Source organism: Zeus faber, assembly GCF_960531495.2.
Source record: "Zeus faber genome assembly, chromosome: 16".
Taxonomy (NCBI): Eukaryota; Metazoa; Chordata; class Actinopteri; order Zeiformes; family Zeidae; genus Zeus; species Zeus faber.
Window position 1 is genome coordinate 5,631,756 of NC_137202.1, and position 25,082 is coordinate 5,656,837.

General features: G+C 47.1%; 1 protein-coding gene across 1 annotated transcript in view; it reads right to left on the bottom strand.

Moving 5' to 3' along the window:
• The window catches only part of zmiz1a (zinc finger, MIZ-type containing 1a), a 131,689-nt gene that overhangs the window by 52,477 nt on the left and 54,130 nt on the right, over nt 1–25,082 (bottom strand). The window lies entirely within an intron of this gene.

Below are 25,082 nucleotides of genomic sequence, written 5' to 3' on the forward strand. Positions count from 1 at the left end.
GGTAGCATCTGTATCGGAGGCAGTGTATGTAGGAGACAAATGTATATTATTGTGTGTGATCAGAGCAATCAGTCAACCAATCTATCTGTCTGTCTGTCTATCTATCTATCTATCTAGCTATCTATCTATCTATCCATCCATCCATCCATCCATCCAGATGGGATCAGAAAATGTGGAGAAGATAGGAAAGGAGAGGAGAGGACGAAAGGAGGATAGAAGAGGAGGGGGAGGGTGGAGGAGAGAAGGGCTGAGGAGAGCGGGAGAGGAGGAGATACAAGGAGAGGAAAGGAGGTAGGAAAAGGAAAAATAAAAATAAAATAGAAGAGAAGAGGGAGAGAAGAAGGGAGAGAATGATGGCGCAAAAGCCACCGGGGGAGATGAGGGGGAAGCACAGGGAGAGGGAGGCATGGGAAGAGGAGAGGAAGGGTGGAGGAGAGGAGGGAAGGGTGGAGGAGAGGGGACAAGGCCCACCTGGACACCGGGGAAGACGACGAGGGAGCAGAGACAGAAAGCAGAGTTGAAACAAGAGAGGAGCAGCAAAAGAGGAAAAGCAGAGGAGACAGTGGAAGGGACAGCAGGTGATTGACGGTGCAGGTTGTCAGGCAAAACGGGAACGAGTAAACTGACAAGTTCCACCGCCACTTCCCTCCCCCCCTCCGTCCGTTCTTCCTTCCTTCCTTCCTCCATCTGTCTGTCCTTCCTTTTTTCCTTGGGTTGCAGCCGCAGCTGCAAACTGCTGACCCAGACGCAATTACACACCAGAAGCCACACGGACAAGGCTCACATGGCGTACACCAGCAAACGAGTGTGACCATGATACCATGAGCGAGCGAGAGAGAGAGAGAGAGAGAGAGAGAGAGAGAGAGAGAGAGAGAGAGAGAGAGAGAGAGAGAGAGAGAGACAAATAGACGGACGGATGGACAGACAGACGGATGGACTACTACTGGATAGACGATAGATGGATAGACAGACAGTACTAAATATTCCATGGAAGCGTGTCTTAGCGTTGTTTCCCTGCCAGTCTGCACAACACGGACACGAGTCTCCACTTGTTTGATAAAGCAAAGAACACAACGCTCTCTCTCTCTCTCTCTCTCTCCTCTCTCTCCTCTCTCTCTCTCTCTCTCTCTCTCTCTCTCTCTCTCTCTCTCTCTCTCTCTCTCTCTCTCTCTCTCTCTCTCTCTCTCTCTCTCTCTCTCTCTCTCTCTCTCTCTCTCTCTCTCTCTCTCTCTCTCTCTCTCTCTCTCTCTCCCCGTTCCCGACGTCTCTACTCTTCTTTTTTCCCCCTTCCTCTTAGTTCTTCCTCTGATCTTTTATAGGACAAAAATCCAATTAACCATAAAAAAAAAAACATTCTGAAGCATTTCCAATTAGAGATCCTGCTGAAATCTGTGTGGAACACACACACACACACACACACACACACACACTCACACACACTCACACACACTCACAAACACTCACACACACTCACACACACTCACACTCACACTCTGTGTGCTCTTCCCCCACGCCGCCGCCGCCCGGCATCATCCTCACTGAATGCACATTGCGTACACGTTGTTTAATTTGCGATGACGCCTTCACAAAAGGAAGGAAGATTAACAGCTAGGGTTACAAGCTGTGCAATTATTCAAAAAGTAAAAAGGTGTACGTGGTCAGTAGAAAACGACCACCGGCCACTGTGACCACTGCGGACTGCCGCTCATTATCTCCCACACACTCCATTAAAAAGCGGAGTAAATATCAAGACTCCATTTGGATAAGCAGTAAAGCAGCGGGAACAGGGGCTGCAGATAAATGGTTTCAAAGGTGAAATCGCTCCGAAAGCACTGACCAGCTCCTTCAAAAGTGAAGGAAAACCTATATCTCTCACACACACACACACACACATACACACATAGTGAACCCATTTACTGTGTGTGTGTGTGTGTGTGTGTGTGTGTGTGTGCGCGCGCAGCGTCAACACTTTGACGGCTTCATTCAGCGGAGAGGGACAATCCACACAGGTGTTATTTGGCACAGCAGGCACGTGGGCCAATGCCAAGAGGCTAATGTGCTTCGCCGCAGAAAAGGAGAAAGACACTTAAACACTTAGCGCTACAACCAGGGTGTGTACGCGTGAGTGTGTTCATTTGCACAAAGTGTGTACACCCTCCCATCCCTAATTTACACACACGGGCATGCGTGCGAGACGTTGGTGTTAGGGCCGCGCTCCACAAAGCTGCAGATAAGACACAAAATGCACCGGCGTGGTAATGTTCCCGAGCTGCAACGCCCTAATACCGCGTGTGTGCAAACACGCCAACATCAGAACGCGTTTCCTCTTTCTTCTTCTTCTGCTCTGGTGTGTCTTCTTCTCTTCTACCAACGGAGGCGAGGGGGAGGCAGGAGGAGGAGGCAGGGGGTGAAAAATGACGGTGGGAAAGAAAAAAAAAATGACTCGCACGACATATTGCACGTAGAGGGTCGCAAGGAGGAGGGATGGAGACGGGGAGAGGGAGAGATGGAGAGAGAGAGAGAGAGCGAGAGAGAGAGAGAGAGGCATGCGAAGGGAGGCAGTGGGTGGGGAGGTGGACGGAGGGCGGGAGGAGGAGTGAGATGGCGAGAGGTCATCCCTAGGTAATTTGTTTTGCTCCTCTCTGAGCCCAGACACACAGGGAGCAGGTAAACCAATTACAGTCTGACATGAATCACTAAGACCTACAGGCAGCCGTGCAGCCCGCCACACAGCCAGCCAGCTGCAGAGCCGTCCAGCCAGACAGCCACACAGCCGGCCAGCGTTCACAGCCAGCCAGCCACACAGCCATCCAGCAAGCCAGCCACACAACAACCCAGCAACACAGTAAACCAGCCAGCCACACAGCCAGCCACACATCTAGCCAAACAACCAGCCACCCATCTAGCCAAATGGCCAGCCTACAGCCAGCCACACATCTAGCCACACATCTAGCCACACAGCCAGCCACACACCTAGCCACACATCTAGCCACACAGCCAGCCACACAGCCAGCCACACACCTAGCCACACATCTAGCCACACAGCCAGCTCGCCATACAGCCAGCAACACGTCTAGCCACACAGCCAGGCACACAGCCAAGCAGCCAGCTCGCCACACAGTCGTACAGACAGACACTGGAGCCAAATACACCACCCAAGAGCCGGCTGCCAATTTCCTGTGGTGCTCGGCAATCTCCAGCCTAAGCACTTCTCCTGCCCTTGACCATTATTGTGCATCTGGAAGGAACAGTCCCAAATACAGACCCCCCCACCCCAACCACCCGACAGCCTCTGTGCTAATAGAGCCCACGAAGAAGAGAGGTCTCAAGATGGGTCCCAAAATTCAGACCCAAAATCCTATTGGTCCTTGGGAAATTTGTTCCAAGATCCAATTGGAACTCGCCATTTAAAACAAGAAAAGACTGAACCGATGCATGTCCGGATCCGAGCCGGGTTGGGTAATGTTCTGGATACGCACAGATCCAATGATTGGACTGGTCCTAAAATGCCATTTTTCTCGCCTGTCAATTTCAAATGATATAGAAAAGACAAAAAGACCTAATAGAAAGACCAGTGGGTATTTACGTTCACTGTTGTTCTTGCAAAAACACTGCTGGCTGGCGTTAAGATTAACTCTGCCCCCAAAACATATACACTCACTTATAAATGTTAAATGTATTTACAAGAGAGAGGCTTGAGGAATTCCTTATATTCATTTAATCTCCGGCCTCAGTCACATCAACACCAGCGGCCAAATAACCCCGGCAGCAGCAAACAACTTGCAAATAAACAGTCTCTCTCTCTCTCTCTCTCTCTCTCTCTCTCTCTCTCTCCTTCTCCTTCTCCATCTCCATCTCTCTGCGACGGCGCTTAATCCTTAAGATGATGCTAAACTGACAGGAGCGTCATGAAAATCCGTCCCGCACATCAGAGGGGGAAGAAAATGAAGTTGACAGGGACGAGGGGTTGGACCAGAGTAGATATCGCCTTGGCACTTGGCTCCGCTCGACGTGGCCTTGGCCCCATGGTTTCGGGACGGGTAAATATTTGATGAAGGCCATTATTGTGTTGCTGGGCTTGTTGCCGGAGGGGATGGCGGTGTTCTAGGCCGGGTAGCATCTAATAAAGACAGACAGGGTGTTGATCGTGGCTGGGACTCCGGGGGTGGCGGAACCCGCTGTGGGGGAACTAGGATATGGGTGGTGGAGGGAAGGGGCGGGGTGGGTGGAGGATTTGACGGCGGCCGACCCGAGAGGGTGTTCATCCCAAGGTGTCGGGGCCCTAGAACGCACAGGTAAGTGCATTCTCTCGTTCACACACATACCTGTATGCAGGAGAAATGCCAGGGGACGCAGGCAGACACAGTGGAAAGTGATTCTCGAAGATGTTAAATCTTCCGTCTTAGTTCCCCTTGAAATTAATAAGGGCCTGAACTGCTCCCTGAGAGCCACTAACTGGCTATTTGCACTGTCTGGCTGCACTGGAGAAGGCACTCCCTGCTCACTCTCACGCACCCTCAGCTCCTCTTCAGCTCCTTCCTTCTCGATTTTCTTTTCCCCCCACTCGCTCTCCGTTAAATGCCCTTCTCCTTCATCTCTGTGTTTCACCCCATAATGTCCTATTTTTGCTTCAATCTCTCTATTGTCTTCCTATTGCCGTCTGCACTTCAGTCCCCGTTTGTTTTCCGCTTCCCACAACCCTGTTCCCCTGTTCTCTCCATTCCGCCGCCTCCTCCTTCTCCTCTTACTCCTTCCCCCCCCCACCCTCTCTCTCCATTTCTCCGGTCCTAAAACCAGCCCCTTGGCCGCCCGCTCGCACTCGCTCAGATGGCCGTTACCATGACAACCCCCTTCTTTCAGCTCTTGCAAAATAATGAAGACAATGTGTTTTCCATTTAGATGAGTTTTCTGGCGCAGCGGGGAGATATGGAGTGTCCATCTTGCCTCCTCTTTCACCGCGGAGGAAATGTAATAAAACAGGGTCTCTAACCTCCCCTCCCTCTCTCCCTCTGCCACTCCTTTGCTCTGCCTCTCTCCCTCCCTCTCCTCCACCCGCACACACACACGCACACACACGCACACGCACACACGCACACACACACACACACACACACACACACACACACACACACACACACACACACAGTAATGTCTAAGCTGACTGGGTGGTACAGTGAGTTCATGTCTTAGAAGCATGTTTTTTCCCCCATTTCTGTCTGTCACAGCGAAGAGAACAGCAAAGGAAGGCAAGACAAAGCAAGGTCTGGCTGGTGTTCTACCAGCTGGCATTGTCAGCAAACTCATACACCCTACTTTAAAACATGCGCGCGCACACACACGCACGCACGCACGCACACACACGTCTCTGCAAGTGTCTTCTGAATGGATGTACAGTAAGGCGGGGTTATTAATTAAACATGGCACTCAAACAAAACTACTGGCCAACTTGGTCAATAACGGAAAACAAGCGCTAACACAGCAACCACTCAGACCGGTGGCCATCTGAGCAAAGCTCTCCTCCACCTTCACCTGAAAAAGATGATGGATGGCCGCTCAATAGACCTGCTATGAAAGGGCTTTAGAAGAGTGTAATGGAATGGTTTTATTTCACAGTGAATGAGCACACCACCATGGATTATCATACTTTCATTCATATTGTCATTTTTGTTCTTCTGTCAAGTTTTAGAAAGGGCTAAAAGTGTTTCACTTCTGGTGCATACATCTGTTTTTTATTGTCAAAAATGTACGGCAGTAACTGTGGAATGGGTGTATTGCGGAAGGGAGTGCAACAGAAACGCTACAAAATGCAAAGGATACTGGAGCGACAGGTAGAGATGGGGCCCGGGCGATAACATCACAAACTGCATTCAAATCACAGCGGCCAGCATGTCTGGAGATACCAGCAGCTGGTCTAATGTGATAGATTACACAACGCTGCTCCCTGTTGTCGAAGCCAAGCTCCGACAATGATGAACTCAAAACATTTCCAGTCCTATTTTGGTGTTGGGGGCTTTAAGATATTTTCACAGCATAATGCTCCACTGCAAGAATAAACACTGTGACCAGGCTTTTTGCTTCTTTTGTTTCTGCTTCTGTGGATTTATAGTTTCTGCAGAAGACAAGAAGGAACAGCGAGGAGTCAATGAGACAACACCAAGGAGCCAGGTTTCAGACAGATTGAGCTTCGACACAGTGGCTCCTTTGACCTCGAGTTAGGTCAATATAGCCTGGCTTTCACTGTTCATTCTAAAGCAGGCTGTTGCATTGTACAATGCAAGCGCTTCGGTTGTATGTGTGTTTGGATCCTCTTCTTCTTTTCTCTGTGAAATTATGTTAGATGTCAAGACGTTCTCAACCCAGGGGTCACCAAAGGCCAAAAATGTAACAGTCGCCTAATATGCAATGTGTATATCCACATTTTGAAAAGTAATGGCTGTTTTGAAAGAACAGTAAGAGCCTTATTTAGCCTAAATCAGTTGCTTATTGGCCTAAATGTGAATTGGAATATTAATAATAATAATAATAATAATGTTGTTATTGATCCCCTTCCCTACTCAGCTACAGTATCTGTGGAAAGGTGGATGAGGGACCGACAATGTAGACAGCACGGTGTGGAATGTATCCAACTGAAACCCTGAACCAACGCGAGGATCCAAAAAACAAGACCTTTACGAATCACCTTTACGAAAAGCTTTGCCACTTCCTGTGTTGGCAAACATGTCACAGCCAGGGGTGAACGACAGTGTCAAGGGTTTGGTGTCAATGCGGTAGTCACTAGTGTAGGTGTTTCCACTGTATAAGCTCCAAGGTGCTTGAGGCGTCTCGACTAGTCAGGGTTCCCGACACAAGGCGAGCTCATCCATCCGGCACCTCCGCCTGTCGGCTCCAATCACAGTGTCAGCTCCTTTGCGACTTCCGAGCAACCGTAATTGTCACTTAATGAGGCCTGACTTGATCGGATGCCTTAAGTTGCTTTGAACCGACAAGTGTAACAGATGTTTATCTGAATAAGACAATATCTAACTTGGTCTAGATTAGACAAAGAACAACTCTGTGCCCCTATCTAGAGCTGCTTTAACACATGCACTGCAACCCTGAAATGATCCAGACATTACCCGGAAAAAATGTATGTGTGAACGCAAAAGTCTGAATCAGTTGGACGGGACACTAACCAGACTTTACCAAGCCACCACCCAAGTACACCCTAGTATTTGTTAAAAGTACAAAGTCCTAGTACTAAGTCTGTGTTATGTCTGACTGAGGGGTTACGTGTGAACAGAGCAGGTGATTATCCTAGAAATTCACAGCCAGCGAGTGGGCGTGTCGCGTGTTGATGACGTCTCTATCATGCGCCAGTTATTTACTTTTGTGCGGATCTTCGTGCACGGAGCGTAGCTGCTGCTCTCCCTTCTTTTTTCCTTTATATTCCTTTCCACTCTTTCATTTGTATTGTGGATATGTCCAAATACATGGAGTATCAACAGCAAAAGCCAAACTGCCAGCCTCGTCGGTAGCCTTGTCTGCCATCTTGGGTGTGCTGTAAAGCTCTGCAGCATCATCACATCACGTCCTGCCTCCTGCACGCTCTACCCAGGCTCCGCCCCTCGTCTCAACTAAACTGAGTATTTCCAGGTGGTGTAAACGCCTCTGACACGGACAATCTCCGGTTGTGAGCTACAGTATACGGTATGTGTGAAAGGGCAACTCCGGACAATGTCCAGATCTGATTATCCGGACATTGTCCGGAGTTCATGTACGAATGCAGCTTATGAGTTGTCAGGTATAACTCATGTATATGTGACAAATAACATCTTGAATCTTGTTTAACAAACTTCAAATGGTTTCATGAGCAAAATGTCCCACCCTTTAAAAAATATTGGCGAGTATTTGTGACCAACAGTTATTTCCACATTGGCAAAGCTGGCCTCGATCTCCAGAAGTAATTGCTTCCCACCTGCTTTCTAACCAAAGAGGTACTTCTCGAGGGCCAGAAACCTCAGCAGCTGGAGTTTCTGCTATCACCAACAGTGACTTCAAATCCCCGTCAGAGCATTATCTTGTTTTTGATGCATTTGAAAATGAGGAAAATCCTACTGATAGAACCTTTAAAAGCAGAACTTTTTTTTGTGTGTGTCTTTTTGATGTGACGTTCAGACAATCTTTGCACGAGTTTAGAGAGTCGATATCTGCAGAGAACAGAGCATGCCCGGAGTTAAATTACAGAGCAGTATTTGGTTCAATGGTTTCCAGTTTTTTGGAGCACATTGCTCCTGTTCTCGTAAACACTGATTGGTCATTGTCCAGCTGTAAAAATAGCACTCGCATGTCCTTTAATTGCGGTCTACCCCCTCTCTAACAGTTGATACACACAGACCAGGCCTTAGTATATGGGATCATGCAGCGTGGTACACTCTGTGTTCTCTTTAGGAAAAATATATCGCCTGCTGACAGTAGGAGCTGAGAGAGCGAGGGAGGGGGAGTGAGAGAAAGAGTGAGAGTAAGGTTAATAGAGGGAGAGAGTTAGAGAGAGAGAGAGAGAAAGGGACAGAGAGCCAGACAGAGCGAGAGCAGTATGCTATGTGTATATCTACATGTTTACAGTGGAAATAGTGAGTCTGGGACATTTTCTCTGGGTCTCTTTTCCACTGTTTATGGAGAGTCCTGAGGAACAACACTTCCTGAGAGGAAAGCCAGCTTTCCAAGCCCAAACCCTCTTCCAAGCCCCGCAGACGGAGGAACGCTCTGTCTCCAATTTAGCTGCTTTTTTTTTTCTTTTCTTTTTTTTTCTTTTCCACCCAGCGCCCTGTAAACACGTGTGTAAAGACGCTGGTTTTGTACACGCGTGTGTGAAGGATCGTCCAAACAATGCAGTGACACAAAGAGACACGAGCGCAGACACACCGATCATAGATGCATACGCCAAAAACATCTCACGGCGAAGCCTGGTAGCCCTGCATTTCCTGACTGTTTACCCAATGTAATAGGCCTTTGTCATGCAAGAGGCCTTTGAAGATGATGACATAGAGAGTGCCAACATAGCTCAGCTTTATCTAACTCCCTCTCCCCCTACGCTCCCCTCTGTCTCAGTGCTGGAGAGATAGAAACAGAAAGTGAGGAGGAGACCTCTCTCCCTCTCCCTCCCTCTCTCTCTCTCTCTCTCTCTCTCTCTCTCTCTCTCTCCTTCTTAATTACATCCAGATCAGACTATTAATGAAGAAAGTCAGATTTTAACAACACCAACAGGGAGCGCTGCAAGGTTTTTATCTATTTATTTATTTTCGTCTGCCGGCAAACATATCAAATAGAACCTGGCCCCCTGGCCACGGTGGATCCTATTGTGGCAGCCAATTAAAAAATGTTCACTAATGCAAGGTTAATGGTGAGGAGTAATGCAGAGGCCTTCACTGCGCTCAGAACTAGTTGGAGCATTTTCTCCTCTGTTTGCAGAGGTGTTGGGGCAGCTTGTATAATCAATCAGCACACTGCCTCCGAGGTGCAGGGAAGCGGTAACTGCACACCGTGCACGCTGAATAGTGAAGTGCAGTCAAAACAAATTGTACGCCACTGTAACGCCAAGATATCGGCATTCAATTTGCACGCCTTTAATATACCTGCTGTGCGGTGAAACCGCTTTGTGTCTGATCCTCAAACGGCGCACCTCCAACGGTGCTGGTACAAATGCACCAACCGATACGAGGTGGGCATCGCGCATTCTATAGTGCCATATGTATGCGGCGATGGCCGCCCTTTGATGAGCATATTTCCCATATGGATGCTTTTAAAGTGCTGATGCAATTGCTTCCCACATGCATCCATATTTGATGAATGGCATGTGGCGGGAAACAGCCTCCGTGCTCCAGGTGCTCAGATCGCCTCAAGACACTGCTGTCACAAGGCATGATGGGACCCAGTGTGCTATTACAGCCTCATCTATATGTTTGTGTCCACAGTTCGCTGGGTGTGTGCACCCTTGCGCATAGTGTGCATATGTGTTAGTGTGTTTGTGTAAAAAAAACATCTGTGTCTTGTGGTAATACCCTTTCCCGTTGCCACCTGCAGAGCACAGTGGCTTGCATTCGACTGTGGAATGAACACAAACACATGTGCACGCGCGCACACACACACACACACACACACACACACACGCCCTGAAAAGATCAAAATGCCCCACTCCATCAAATTCAGTGAAAAGCCTGTTTACTGATGATTTGGTGTGAAGAGGAGGGTAAAAAATAGATGAGGAGGGAGAGAGAGAGAGAGAGAGAGAGAGAGAGAGAGAGAGAGAGAGAGAGAGAGAGGGAGAGGAGGGGAAGGATAAGATTGCAATAGACAGAAAGGGAAAAGATAGGGGTAAGAGCGACTGAAGCAGCATAGCAGATGCCCCCATTGGAAAGGAGCTAGGTGGGATAATTGGTCTCTAAGCTCAATGCACATCATGCACTTTTAATGAGCACACGCTGTTGCTCATTTTATACATAAGTAAGACACTGTACACGAGGGAAAAAATGCTGGCCAGAGAGGTGTAGCTGGATAAATTAGATAATGACACGGACAGACAGACACACATACAGACCGACAGACTGACAGACAGACAGATAGATAACTTAGTCTCCCAAATATCCAATGAAATGACAAGTGTAGCCAAGGCCTGAAAGCCAGCTGTCCAGAGCCAGTCCCAGTGGGGGGGTGCTAGTTAGTGCGAAACCAACACCAGTTCTGGACAGGACACCTGACCCTTTTATGTATCTCATAATGTTCTTTCTGACCTCAGAGCTAGAGAATGAGCAAGGCAGGGTGAGCTAAGGCAGGCATTAGTAGAGAGCCCTACCCAACAGGGGGGCGTTAAGAAGCTGGTGTTTGGGCGAAGCGCTACTGTAGGTTAAGTGAATTAAGAGAAGTACGTCCAATTTAGCCCCGCCGTGAGTTTGTCCCTCCTTGTTGGAGGGCATAGTGCTCGGGCTGCCACCTCGTAAGAGCATTAAACACCTCCCGACGCGGCGTCGGGGAGTGAGTAGAAAGCCGCCCAAAGGCTGTGAATGGGCCACTTGGACTCAGAACAGAGGCAGGTTAGTAAGGGGGCAGCTGTAGAAAAGAAGGAGGGTTGCAGATGGGATAAAGAGCGGACAGGAGGTTGAGAGGAGAGGTGGCAGGTGGAGGGAAGGTTGATTAACGACAGGTCTCTCTCTCGCTCTCTCTCTCTCTCTCTCTGTCTCTCTCTCTCTCCTTGTCTTTTTTCTCTCCCTCTCATGCTCTTTCCCCCTGGGACCCCACAGACATTCTCCAGGGCCCTGCTACCGACTCCCAATGACAGCTGCAGACTCTGCCCATCCATCAACTAGCCCCTCAGCCAATGAATGGTCAAATATTTCACCATCCATTGTAGGTTAAAAAGTGTAAGAGTACACAGTTCAATTTGTATGAACGGTAAAATAAGTCAGAGGAGATTCATTTTAGATCCAGTGGCATTCAAGGAAACGGCTTAATTCAACATCTCGAAACAAAAAATGGCCAAAGGTATTTCTTTGAATGTTATGTGGCTGGAAAGGGAGGGGGGATGAAACTGTGAACCGTACACTATGTGTGTCTCTTGTGTTTGCGTTTCCACACCGCATTCTGGAAGGGAGGGCAAAGAAATGGATTACAATGCCACGCGAGCCAGGTAGGAGCACAATATGCTGCCTGGGCCGCAGCGTGTCCAGCATCCAATGGAGGAGCCCGAGCAAATGGAGAAATTAATTCTACTTTCTGACGGCAGACATAAAGGCCCGCCACCTCCTTCCACCATCGCCGCGGATAATCCCCATCACAAAATCACAGCGAGAGAGAGCGAGAGAGAGAGAGAGAGAGAGAAGCATGATGGAGAAAATAGGCTTGATCTTATCCCCATGACTGAAATGCAGTGAACTGCCCACTGGCTAAATAAACACTCAGGGGCCACTTAACTAATGCTTCTGGAAAAAAAAATGGAGGGCCGATGAAATTCCATTTACACAGACACTCTATTGGCCATTACGCAAGGCATCTGAACTTTTTCTGGACTTGCGTCAACTTTCACAACCCAAATTCCGCCCCAAACTCAAAGTTCAAGTTTGCATTAAGAACCGCTAAAATTGCAAAAGCATCGAGGATGTGTTGTGTCTTATGCAACTGGACTGGCCCAGTTATCGCCGAGTTTATTCCAACGTGGGGAAATCCAACCGAGCCCCTTCTCCCTGAGAGCAAACTCGAAGGAGGCACTTTCCTAGCAGACAAGCCCCCTCTGGAGTGCCGGGTTTTGATAAATGGCCTCTGTTCACTCTCTTAAAACGGGTTCCATTGAAGCCTCGCTGGCTGACAGACCCAGGGCACTGACAGGACGAGACGCTCTCCGCAAACGCTGGCATCGAACCGGCAGGCGGCCAGAACGAGACAACTCCTCAGGTGGGAGCCATATTTTGTCCAATTAAACCTAAGTGACTTGTAATTCACCCCCAAATTCCCTCAGGGTGTTCAACTCTGACCTGCCACTGTGGGTGGGGGGTAAGTCGGCTTTACCAAGGGAGCGTGGGGAGGGGGGGACGACAAAAATGAGGGTTTATGTCCAGCATGCTACACTAGTCTGCGCTTTGTATTCATCGCAGGCGACAGGAGCCTGACAGAGCTCAGAAAGCGGCGTCCATTGATTTCGTTTTGCTGGGCAGGTGATTCTCCATCCCTGGCCGTGGTCGATACGCAGAGAGAGCAGAGCAGTGCCGGGAGGTGGAGAAGAGGTGGGGAGGGGGTGGATGGAAGAGTCATACACCACAACAGACACCTCAATGGACACCTCAAGAACACAAACGCAGATGCACACACACAGCCTCACATATACACTATATGCCTGTGTGTGTGTGTGCGCGTGTGTGTGTGTGTGTGTGTGTGTGTGTGTGTGTATGTGTGTGCGTGTGTGTGTGAGATAAGAGGCTTTTAACCTTGCACAACGCCTGAATGAAAGTAAAACAAATTACCTCAATAAGGCAATTTCTTGACTCTGTGTGTGTGTGTGCGTGTGTGTGTGTTTGTGTGTGCATGTGTGTGCGTGCATGTGTGTGTGTGTGTGTGTGTGTGCGTGCGTGCATGTGTGTGTGTATGTGTCCAACATTGAATCCTTCATCAAGTAGCCAGCAAATCAAACATTGATTTTCCCGAGCCACTACGCCAGGGGCAATAAGGAGCTCCCCCATCTTCAGTTGAGCCACACGCACCACAACAGCCATTACAAGTACACAAACACACCCAGGCCACACCAAATAAATCCCATGTCATATAGTAATTGCTGCGATCTGAGCAGGGGGAAGAAAGTTTGCCGGGCTCGGCCATTTGTTGTGTGCTCCTGGAAGGCAGAGGGAGAGCCGGACAGTTTTGATCAGAGAAGAACCTCTATGACCGGACCGGCCGGCCATTAGACGGCCGGTCCGGTGGGCGGTCCCAATTCAGCTGCTGGCCCTGTTTAATGAGACACAAAACACACACCCCCCCCAAAAAAATAATAAGGCTAACACTGCTTCATCTGAATTTCCTCCTTTCTATTTTACAGGATGTGTGCAACGGAGATCCGTTCCCACAGCACACACCCTGCACACGGCAGGTCAGTGGAGTCGTACTGAAATCTCTGTCAAAACCGAAAAATAATGTATATCATAATATGATGCCAATGACAATATTATTAATATTGCTATGAATAAATCATGAATAATAATAGTATAAAGTAATAATTAATACATCATGTTACTTAATATATGATTATTTAATATAATATGATATAATTATTATAATATATATGATTAATTATTATAAATTAATAAATTGTATTCATTAAAAAAAATAAAAATATTTCATCATATTAATATTGTTTATTTAAAACGATTTAAACACCCTTCCCCCTGTCTATCTTTAAAGACCCCAATACGAGCACATGGGTGTCTTTGTGTGTGGGTACGTTTTGTGCGTTGATGTGTGTGTGTGTGTGTGTTTTCATACACATGTGGCTCATCCAACCAGAGGGGTCGTTATTCAGTGCACCTTGACAGAGTGAACTTCGACCCCTTGCGATAGCCTACGGAGTGGGACGGATGGCCTGCACCGAAATCTGACACTGTGGCTTTCTACTTCAGGCCAGAAGCAGACAGGACCTCTGGCAAAAGCCACTCACGCACATTCAATACCAAATTTTCAATAAGTACGTAGTATCTCTTCAAGGTCAGTGAGTCAAATAAAAATATATCTTTTTTTTACAGTAAGAAGACATTTTTTTATTCCCTTTTTTGTCAAAAGGGAACGTCTTTCAAACGCCAGACAGAGACGTTTATATTCTAAAGCACGACACAACCTTTAACTTGTTCATTTTGCTTTGCTGCCAAAAGAAAGTTGGTATCTACAGTATCTCGCTATCTAAAGGTCACCAATTATGCAGAACCCACTTTTTTTCAGTGCATGTGCACCTACATGTGGGTCTCTGATGGACCCACTAACACACAAACTGTGAAGTATGACAGCCCAGTCAGTTTACTGAGGGCTGCCCAGGTCAGAAGACAAGGGATTCAACAACACGTTCAGAGTTGCCTCCCCCTCCTACGTCAGGTGGGGGCTCATTAGAATAATACCTCCCAGCTGGAGAACTATCAATGCGAAGGTGCGGCACTTTTTTTTCTAGCATGTGCCGGACCCGCTAGTATTATGTGGAAGTAGAGATGTTAATAATTAACCGCTTAACCGACAACAACAATTTTGCCCGATTTATATATATATATATATATATATAAAATACTATATAATTGGAGAATTTAAATTAAAAAGTATTTAAAAAAAAAAATGTGTTCCATGATAAAAGAAAAATAGGGAGGTACAGTCTGTTTAATATATGGGGATTTATTTTGTGTGTGTCTCCGATTATTATTAATAATTTAGAAGGCTGTACCCGACTCAGAATTTTGTCAGTCGAACGGGATTCAGCTGTTCAACGCAAACATTGACGGGGGGAGGGGAGAGGGGGGTATAAGTATTCAAAAAGTATTCCAAAAAGAATTGTGCTGTGTTTCGTTTAGCACAAAAGCTGAGGTAGCTGAGGTAATATAACTGATTATTTTGTTATTTGTTATCCACAATTACGTTTACAGTACCAGTTTGTCAGTGGAAAGTTCCTAACTCCATCTCATCAACACTCTTTAATAACGGGAGAGTAAAATGAGAGAATGGGTGCTAATGCTCCCTGATTGTTTTCTGCGGCTGATTTTATAGAGATTCAAAAGAAGTTTACTGACTTGCCGTGAATTACAGAGGCCATTTCACCTCCGCCCCCCGCCAGCATGAGGGGGGAGTGGGGCGTGTGGAGCGGCAGCTCATTAGGATTTAAAGCCACGGACACAGAAACAGCCCGCCGAGGAAAGGACTGAAACTGAGGGGTTGAGAGGCATGTTAGAATGGCTAGAATGCATCATCTGAGTGGTATTTTCAGCAAAAAAAAATTATTTTGGTGACCTCGGAGACCTATATTAACTTGTTGTAGTATAACTGTGGTATAAGTGGTAACCTTTAAGGAAGCGGTATCAAAGTCAAAAGCATCTCGATCAACACTGGCATGAAACATTTTGAAACAATGTGTAATAAACACAATATAATGTGGAAAACACAGTGACAACGCATCCTTCGACACACCAAAAAAAAAAGATCTAATCTTCCAAGCAGGAGTCTGGAATGACATGACCAATGCACAGATCCATTCCCAAACGTCAGCAGATACAGCACACATAACTGAACAGGTACCGAAAGAGAGAAAAAAACACACTTTTTTTTCTTCATCTTTGGACACGTGTGTGTGTGTGTGTGTGTGTGTGTGTGTGTGTGTGTGTGTGTGTGTGTGTGTGTGTGTGTGTGTGTGTGTGTGTGTGTGTGTGTGTGTGTGTGTGTGGTTGTGTGTGTGTCTGTGTGTGTGTGTGTGTGTGCGCCCTGCATGTGAGTGTATGGGTGTGTGGCTGTGTCAACTCCAACAAGCAGCAGTCTGCAGAACAAAGTAGCAGCTTGTTAATGATCTAAATGCCTGTGCAATGTCTGGAGCCACGCACGCACACATGCACGCACGCACGCACGCACGCACGCACGCACGCACGCACGCACGCACGCACGCACGCACGCACGCACGCACGCACGCACGCACGCACGCACGCACGCACGCACACAATAATCAAAACAATCAGTAATGGGACTTTATGTATGTAGGGGGAGGGATAGGAGCAGAGGAGGAAGTACTCAGAGATTTTTGGACATTTTAGACAATAGTTTAGACAAGACGAGAGCTACTGTAGCAAAAATTGCTGAAAACGTTAATGCTGCTATGATAGAAAGGTGTCAGAACACACAGTGCATCACAGCTTGCTGTGTATGGGACTGTGTAGCCACAGACTGGTCAGAGTCCCCATGCTGACCCCTGTCCACCACTGAAAGCACCTACAATGGGCACGTGAGTGTCAGAACTGGACCATGGAGCAATGGAAGAAGGTGGCCTGGTCTGATGAATCATGTTTTCCTTAACACCATGTGGATGGCCCAGTGCGTGCACATCGTTTACCTGAGGAAGAGTTGTCGTCGGGATGCATTATGGGATGAAGCAAGCCGGCGGAGGCAGTGTGATGCTCTGGGCAATGTTCTGCTGGGAAACCTTGGGTCCTGGCGTTCATGTGGATGTTACTTTGACTCGTAGCACCTTCCTAAACGTTGTTGCAGACCAAGTACACCTCTTCATGACAACGGTATTCCCTGATGGCAGTGGCCTCTTTCAGCAGGATAATGCTTCCTGCCACACTGCAAACATTGTTCAGGAACGGTTTGAGGAACATCACAAAGAGTTCAAGGTGTTGACTTGGCCTCCAAATTCCAAGTTGTGAGGCCCCACCTCACAACTTCCAGGACTTAAAGGATCTGCTGCTAACGTCTTGGTGCCAGATACCACAGGACACCTTCAGAGGTCTTGTGGAGTCCATGCCTCCATGGGTCAGAGCTGTTTTGGCCGCACGAGGGGGTCTTACACAGTATAAGGAGGGTGGTTTTAATGTTGTGGCTGATCGGTGTGCATATATATATATACAGTATATATGTGTGTGTGTGTGTGTGTGTGTGTGTGTGTGTGTGTGTGTGTGTGGGTCCACTGTGAATCCAATAATCCTTCACTTAGCAAACCTACATCAATACCGCAGACCTCCACCTTTTACTACAATATCTGTCTCTCTCTCTCTCTCTCTCTCTCTCTCACACTCTTCCTCCTTTTTACCCCCTCTTGCTGTTGGAAATCCATCCCATCAGGCTTCCTTCCTGTGGACAGAGCAGAGAGGCTGCTGGGAGTAATAAGCCGAGCAACGGGGGGGGTTCCAGGACCCAGAGAGGTTATTAAGCCCCAATCCACGGTCTGCCACAGGGCCACAGAGGTGAGGGCCCCGGAGGCCTCTGGCCTTTGTGCTGCTGCTTCTTAATTTTTTTTGTTTTGTTTTCTGTGACGACAACACACACACACACACACACACACACACACACACACACACACACACACACACACACACACACACACACACACACACACACACACACACACACACACACACACACACACACACACACACACACAGAAATTTAAAAGAAATAGATAAATAAATACTCATATACGGAAATAATAAATGGGTTAAAACAGGATCCAATCTGTCTCACCATTTTAAAAGGAGGAGCATTTTCCATCCCAAAATACACTTCTGCATGTGTATGCACATACACAAGACTAGCACTCTCACAATATTATTTCCATAATCACCAGACTGCAAATTATTAGAGCTAATAACAATCATTTTGTAAGATCGTTATAAATTCCCCGTCAATTTCGTGGACATTTTGAGCCAGTGTTGGTGAAATGTCACAATAAACAGAACATTATTTCGTGTCTACCCAAATGTTTATGTTCCAAAGTGGATGTGTGTTATTACACCCTGTTATAAGCTTACACGATGGTCGTGGCATAACATGGACATAAAAGAGAATCAAATTGTTAATCGCAATTTGTATCAATCCAAATTATTTGTACGGCAATCGCCAACCAAAATGTTCAATTTCATGATCGTGACAAGCCTACAGGCGGCCAGGTTGCATTGTGGTCCATCGCGTCTCCTCCTTTCCCATCGGTGCTTTCCTGACAACACAAGGCTGGGTCCTTTCTCACTGCTCAGCTGAGCATTCAGGTCACCTCATCTTGACACACACTCAACAACAACACTCCGAATGGAAATGCCACACACACACACACACACACACACACACACACACACACACACACACACACGCAGGAACAGGAACAGGAACACGCCATAGATACGCAGTGTGTGCAGCCTGCAGCTGTTGCCAATGATGTCAGTCCTGATTTGGCTAACCTCGTCTTTTGTTTCACAGCGTGAGCGCAGAGCGGAGGAGGCGGCTGCACGGAAAAGCAGATGAACTGCAGCTTTTTTCTCTCCCCCAAAGCTCGCTTCCATCGGGAATTCAGCTGACCACTACAGCAATTACCAAAAAAAAAAAAAAAAAAAAAAAAAAAGCAATATCTACCCAGGAGCAACCGTCTGTTATTATAGCTATTGAAGGAAGTCTAACTACCAATTATTTTTTTTATATGCGCAGTGGTGTGGTCCAAAAATCCAGGTCAATTTCAATTGTGAAGCTAAATTTCATACCTCGACCTTAGAATCGTGCAATAATCCAGAAAAAAAGATTCGACGGTCAACACCATAAAAGAAAAAGCAGATCCACCGGTATCAACGACATGACGGTTGCTAATTGCCTCTTGAGCGAGGCCATTGACACCTGGAGGTAATGAGATGATTACCAACAGGAAAAGCCAAGACGCCGTGTTGAAGAACAGGCACGAGATGGAGCTCAAGATGGAGCAATGAGAGACAATTACTTGAGAGGAACACAGCTTCAGTTGGAGTGCGATCCGCCTCATCCCCCCGTAGCACCCAAACGCGCGCACACACACAGACACACAGACACACACACACACACACACACACACACACACACACACACACACACACACACACACACACACACACACACACACACACACACACACACACACACACTAGTGTTGAGGTCTAAAGAGCTTAATTGGTGCTATTTCATTTTTTTTCCATCCATCCATCTTTCCTCCCTTTAATTTTCCTCACAGTGTATTGTGTGTGTGTGTGTGTGTGTGTGTGTGTGTGTGTGTGTGTGTGTGTGTGTGTGTGTGTGTGTGTGTGTGTGTGTGTGTGTGTCTGTGTGTGTTTAATGTTGGAGTGCCAGCGATCTGAAACAGAGGCTCCGTGGCGACCAAACAGGAGTGATCCAAGGTGTGTGGATCGAGCCAGAATTCTGAACCGGCTACACACACACACACACACACACACACACACACACACACACGCGCGCACTCCTGCAGATAATGAGGAAGGTTTGGCCGATGTGTGTTTGTGTACGCAGATCTCAAATGCACACTTTAATGACTGACTGGACGCCTCCCTCACTCTCCCTTATCAAAGACAATTTCAGTCGACATAAGCAGTGTACTGCTGCTCGCTGCTCACTTTCATTTATCCAACATCTGCACACACACACGCGCACACGCATACACACACACACACACTTACAGTACAGTACATTACACTAGATATGGGCGTAGTCCATAGACACGCCTTTGCAAAGCTATTATGTTGACATTTAGAAACATATTGAGATGACATTTGCTGCAATGTCTGATAGTTTGCGTTTCCGTTGGAGGGGCGCTGGTGAAAGCAGCCGGGGCGGCGTGGAGGAGCAGTGATTTGATTAGCGTTACACTGATTACAGTCTTGTTGTTCACAATGCACGGCTGCATGAGAGAGGCAGCGAGGGGAGGGGAGAGAGGGAGATTAAGAGAAAGGGAGTCCAAGGGAAAAGTGATTGAGGCAGAGATTGTCAGTTTGCGTTTTTGGGCTCAGCGAGTGAGCAGCAAAATCAGAACGAATCAACGCAGATCACAGAGTACCCGCGAGGGTGTTCAAATCAATCTGTGATTAGAGCTGGGTGACATTAAATCACTTATAATATATATATATATATATATATATATAATTTTTTTTACCGAATACCTCGATATTGATTATTTGACAATATTTTGGGGGCATGAGTATCGGCGCTTTCATAATAGATTTCCACAGAAATATCTGAAAAATAATGATGTGCATTGTGGATATTATAGAAGGCCATTGATTAGAACAGCTAGAATAGTTGATGAAGTTGAGAAAGTTGCATTCATTTACTGTAATTCTCCTTAAAGACAACATTGCAATTTTACGAGAAGCAAAAATCCAAGACGATATCTAGTCTCATATCACGATACAGATATTGTATCGATATCGATATATATATATCGATCGTCGAGCCCTATCCGTGATCTATAATAAGCCTTCAACACAGAGGCTCAAAGGGCATCCTAAGGGAAAAAGACCAGCGTACAGTAAACGTAGAAGCTGCTCTCCCCACTTCCACAAACAGCTCCATCCATCGCAAACCCAAAACCCCGCCCCAGGGGATTGTGCTTAAGAGCTACGGGGCTTTGCACCAAAATGACACGGCTTTACAACCGCCGGTCATATGTAATATTGGCTGAGAACAAATAATCTGTCGACGGCTCAAATGCACTCGGCCTTTGTAAGCTTTGTGAAATATTAACCAAATTAATCTTGGGTTATTTTCCAGAGAACACACTGTACCGCCAGCTGAATTCTCTGGAAATACCACAATCCCTGCGTGGATGGATGGATACCACGTGACGGCTCCAAAAGCAGACGGAAAAGTGTATAGTAGTCCTTTCTATTTGAGCTTGTACGTCGCACTTTCAATTCATCTGTTGTTAGAGAACCGATCCAGTCGTCAGCAGGAGATCAACGGCCGGGGGCTTCTCGGTGCGGCTTTCGGCGCCGCCCCGAACACAGCGTTACGCAACATTACGGGAACACGCAGCGGCGCCGCGAGGTCACACTCACGGTCTGTCCACTGCTTTCACCTCATCTGATCAATCCATTTCCATTCCCATCCAACCCCGAGGTCCGCAAGCAAGAACAAAAAGGGCATAGTTCACAGAGCTGCAGACAAAAAATAAATAAATAAAAACGTCACAAATAAAATTTGCTGGGATTTTATAAATTGCAGATTTAATGTCCGTCCGATGAGGGGGCGAGAGAGATCAGAATTAATCCTCTTAGCTGTTTGTTTGATAATCTGATTTAGTCTGATTTTTCGGCTGCTATCTCTGCTTGTGGTTATTGATGCTGTCTGCAGATTGACCACAGCCATTTTTACCTTCACCAAGCCCCCCCACCCCCACGGTATATTAGGGTTTGGACTTAACTTATAAACTAAATATTAGGGTATGTAAATCCCCCGGCGCAGTTCGCCAAATCCACTGCTGTCTATGGTTATGAAATGATTCCTGCTCTGACATCACTCCAGAGAGGCTCAACATGGCTGTCCCCGTTCCAAATAAATGACCTACTTTGCACATTAACACACATTTAAATGCAGGCAAGATTTAGGGCAGCTTCTGCTTCTGTGTCTCGGCCGTGTCTCTCATTAAGTGAAATGTGGCTCATGTCCAATTCTTAGAAAATACCGGACCCTTCTTCTAAATCTGATGCCATATTTGTCGGAATCACTGGGGCGGCATGGCTGAATACCACGAGGTCCGGCCACATTTTTCCCTTTAACTCGAACCGCAAAGATCCCGGCATAATGATTTATTGGAGCCAGCAACTGCCTGATCGCTCACTTTGTTGCGACAGGCCGTGGACTGAGGAAAGGCCAACAGGTGGGCAGCAATGTCAACGCTGATCCATTAATTATTGGCTCGAGCCAGAAACGTTGTGATGGAATTGTACAGGTGTTGCCACCGAGATGCACGGTGGTCAAAGGCATATTTCTGTTTAAATTGATGATCTGTGGTGAAATGGATCACACAAATTCATCGCACTACCATGCATTAGCCCTCACCAAACAAAGAAGCCTTTTAAATCTTTCTTCTTTAAATATTCGCCGATATTTGACACACACCGTCCGGGATTTCAGAGGGGGCTTTTTCTGATTGGCATCGCCAAACCAATTCACAAACGCATATAAGTCTGGAACCTCCCAGTTCATTTTAAATTTTCAAAGGGGCGTGACCAACGGGCACAGACTAAAATGTCTCTGGGAGCAACTGGATCAACCTACAACCAATCAGAGCCTTGGACAGACCTACAACCAATCAGAGCATTGGATAGACCTACAACCAATCAGAGCATTGGATAGACCTACAACCAATCAGAGCATTGGATAGACCTACAACCAATCAGAGCAAGGAAACGTGTGAAGTGAGTTGGTAAAGTTAAACTTTTACAAAAGCACTTCAGAGAAGGCATATCGTCCAGCTCCTTTAATAGCAATAGCAAGAGCGGATTCCACACAACATTTCACGTCAGCGGCAGCCATCTTGGTAAGGTGCATCAACGGCTCTCCTCTGCATCGTCATTGCATCAAACCCGCCCCATATGAGATAAATGGTCGTGATTGGTCCGACCCTGGCGAGGTCGGGTGGAGCTCCGTTTGAAAGGGTGGGCGGCTCGACGTATTCTGCGGAGCAAATGAAACATGAGCTGCAGATTCGTCTTGTTCCCAGAGACCTAGAGACCACCGTCAAGGCTTGATTTTGCAGCGGCTCTTCTCCAGCGAGTGGTAAAATAAACTCACGCTGCTGGTGACAGACTCTACTGGGGGCGGCAAGTTCAAGTGTTCTGTTGATTTGACCATTTACTGAGGAAAAATCGTGGCAATTTTCCTAAATTGTAAGCTCGCGCGAATTTGCATTAACTGCGATTGCAAAGTAGCTATCTCCTGGATGGAGTCATAAATCCAACGGAACCATCACCTACAATAACAAATAACTTAACTGTGGTATTTTGTAACACATTTGCTTTTATTCAGCTTGTATCTGGATGTTAAACAGGCATGGGGGGAGGGGGCATTTTGGTGGAGCTCGATTTCTGAGCTTGACTGTGACTGCGACCAGCTTCTTCAGCAGTTCCCACAGAGCTGTATCAGTGCCGTGCCAAGCTGCTGAGGGAGGCCGGGCTGCCACAGAGGCCCACCTGAGGCGCTCCCAACCCAGGCAGAACTATTTCCAGCCGCCACCACCATCATCATCATCATCATCCCCACTCGCACTCCGCCCCATCCGCCACCCCCCTACCTACGCCTCCGGTAGGGAAACCACTCGACTGCGCAGAAGCCCCCTCCACCCTCCCAAGTCCTAGAGTGTGACTGGAGAATGGATCCATTATTCACACAGGCTTTTAGGGGACTGGCCCACATCAGAGCCTGGGGTCCAGGTTGAGCGGAGACTTGAACATTTCTGCCCACGTAACATTACACGCCATCAAAATAAAATAAAACATCCAGTCAACTTGCTTCTTGTTGAGAGGGGAAAAAACCCAACACTGGGCCGCTTAGCGCCCTTTTTTATTATCATTTCACACCGGATTTCCTGGAGGTGGCCCCAGTTTGACTTTCAGAGAGTCCATTTAATCCGTACGTACACTGAGCATTAAACAGGAGTGTTAACTGCCCTGACCCAGTTGACTTTAGATCCGCATCTCGAGGTGACGACACACAAAGTCGATTCAACTCAAGGCTCCTGCCCAACATGGGAAAATGTTTGTGCTCTCCCAGGATTTCAGACTCTCACATGAAAACATGTGCATGTTCACACACACACGCGCGCACACACACGCACACACACACACACACACACACACACACAAGCGCGCACACAGACACACAGACACACACACACACACACACACACACACACACACACACACACACACACACACACACACGAACAGAGGCCAGATTGTGTGAGTTTGCTCAAGGACCATGATAAGAAAATGTGGTAAATGTATAATCTGATATGCATGACTTGAGGTTTCTCTCTGCCTTCCTCTTTTCTTTTCCTCTTGGAAATCGCAGGTTGCATCCATAATTTACACCAGTCTCCGTCTGTTTCTCTCTCTCTCTCTCTCCCTCGCTCCCTCTCCTGGTCTCTCCCCTTCTCTCTCTCTCTCTCTCTCTCTCTCCTGGCAATCTGGCTTTTGCAGCTTTGTTCATTAGCATATTGCAGAATGTGCAGATGCCACCAAAAATTATTCACCTTCCAGTGCTTTGATTCAGCCTCACTTGTACACAAAACTACGCCATGGACATTTTAGCGCAGCCTCTCTCTCCCCCCCCTGAACAAAGGGTTGGAAGAGGTTGGACGAGTTTCTCCCACTAATGGATCCTTCTCACAGAGGTGTCGTAACAGGGTAAACACAGGTTTTGCTTGTAACGTTATGACTGGGTGTGATCTGTTCAGGTATGCCGGAGAAACAGTTTAGACAATATCGGTTTACAAAAGCAATCACTCAAACTGTCTTTATACTGGAGCCCTGACAGGCTGAAATGAAATGGACCCAATATCAACGCTGCGAGCCACACCTGTGTATACCCTGCTGTGAGACTAAGGCTGGACAATATATTCATATCATATCTGCATTACACTAAATGAACACATTTTTCTGAATGTCATAAGACTGTGCAAATATCTTATAAACGCACGTACAATCAGTTCCGAAATACAGTCAAACTATCGATAACATGGCGTTGGTCAAAAAAATATTGGGACATTTGGTTTTTGTCAATATCGCCCAGCCCCCTGTGAAAAACAGACCAAATCCTGGTCCTTGGAACAAGACTCACAATAAACTCAATTTGGCTCCACACATGTGTGAGTGTCTAATAGACTGCAGCCAAGAGTCTAAGAGTTTAATCCTTTTCTGGGAATGAAAAGGCAAAATGTTACCGCCACCGAGGATGAACCCTGAAGTAGTGCAGGATGTGAAAATAAACTCCACAACTAAAACCTTTCAGTGGGTTTTGTGAGACCCCAGACCTTATGGCATGTTGGGGTGGGGTGACCCGAGGGACATCGTAGCTCATGTGTG